Below are 971 nucleotides of genomic sequence, written 5' to 3'. Positions count from 1 at the left end.
TAATACATTCACAAACTGTATGTAAACAATACATTGAGATTATATTTAATAAACTATAGCACTAACCTTGTAAATATCATAGATTTTAACAGTCACAAGGTCCTGACTTTCTAATTTCATAGCAGACTTTTATCATCATTAATCTTTAATTTTTTATAATCCCCTACTATTGCCTCATTCAACTGGTATTTAAAATCTCCAATCTATTTTCTGATTCATATATTGCTTACTCTGGAATGTCCTGTAAATTTCAAATAGATTTTATACTAATTCCCACAAACCCGAAAAGTCGTTACTCGTGTTGTTGGCTGAAGTCCAGAATACAATTTTAACAGTCTCTTGATGAAGATAGCATATATTTTGGCTTTGAGATAGAGAAAAATAAATCTGGAGCTGAGATGAGATATCCTTCCCTGGTATCTATATTAATAGTACCAGAGGAAGACTTGGCGATGGACTATCCCTCCCTGGTATCATCTGTATTTATACTACCAGAGGAAGACTTTCCTTGACTTTGTGAAGAACAGGCACCACCAGTACTGCTACACTGGTGACCTTGCCTGATATGTAAAGTATACACAGGGCATGATCAACTAGTAGCACCACCTTTACTGTTGCAGCCAATTACTTTCAAGTTAGAGCTGAAGCCAGATCTGTGAGAAGGAAATCATACTTTGTACTATAAGTCATGGATAAATTTGTGGTAAGGGAGGTGATAGGACCTAGTGTGGCTGTAGTTCCTTTTGTTATTTAATGGATGTGTTGTATCTGAAAAATTGCTCTCTAAACATTTGAGTTCCTTTCTGTGATTCTTACCTTTCATCACCTACATGTCTTGATTTAGTGATACCACAGAAATATATCTGGATGTATATATGAAGGCATTTCCAAAAAGGCTTAATGGAAGATTGATCTGGTCTGATTCTACACAGCAACATAAAAAAGTAGAGTCTCAGACTAAGTAAAAATGG

Source organism: Mastomys coucha, unplaced genomic scaffold (genome assembly GCF_008632895.1).
Source record: "Mastomys coucha isolate ucsf_1 unplaced genomic scaffold, UCSF_Mcou_1 pScaffold9, whole genome shotgun sequence".
In the NCBI taxonomy this organism is placed as follows: domain Eukaryota; kingdom Metazoa; phylum Chordata; class Mammalia; order Rodentia; family Muridae; genus Mastomys; species Mastomys coucha.
The sequence above is the reverse complement of the archived record's forward strand: the minus strand, read 5'-3'. Positions refer to the sequence as shown.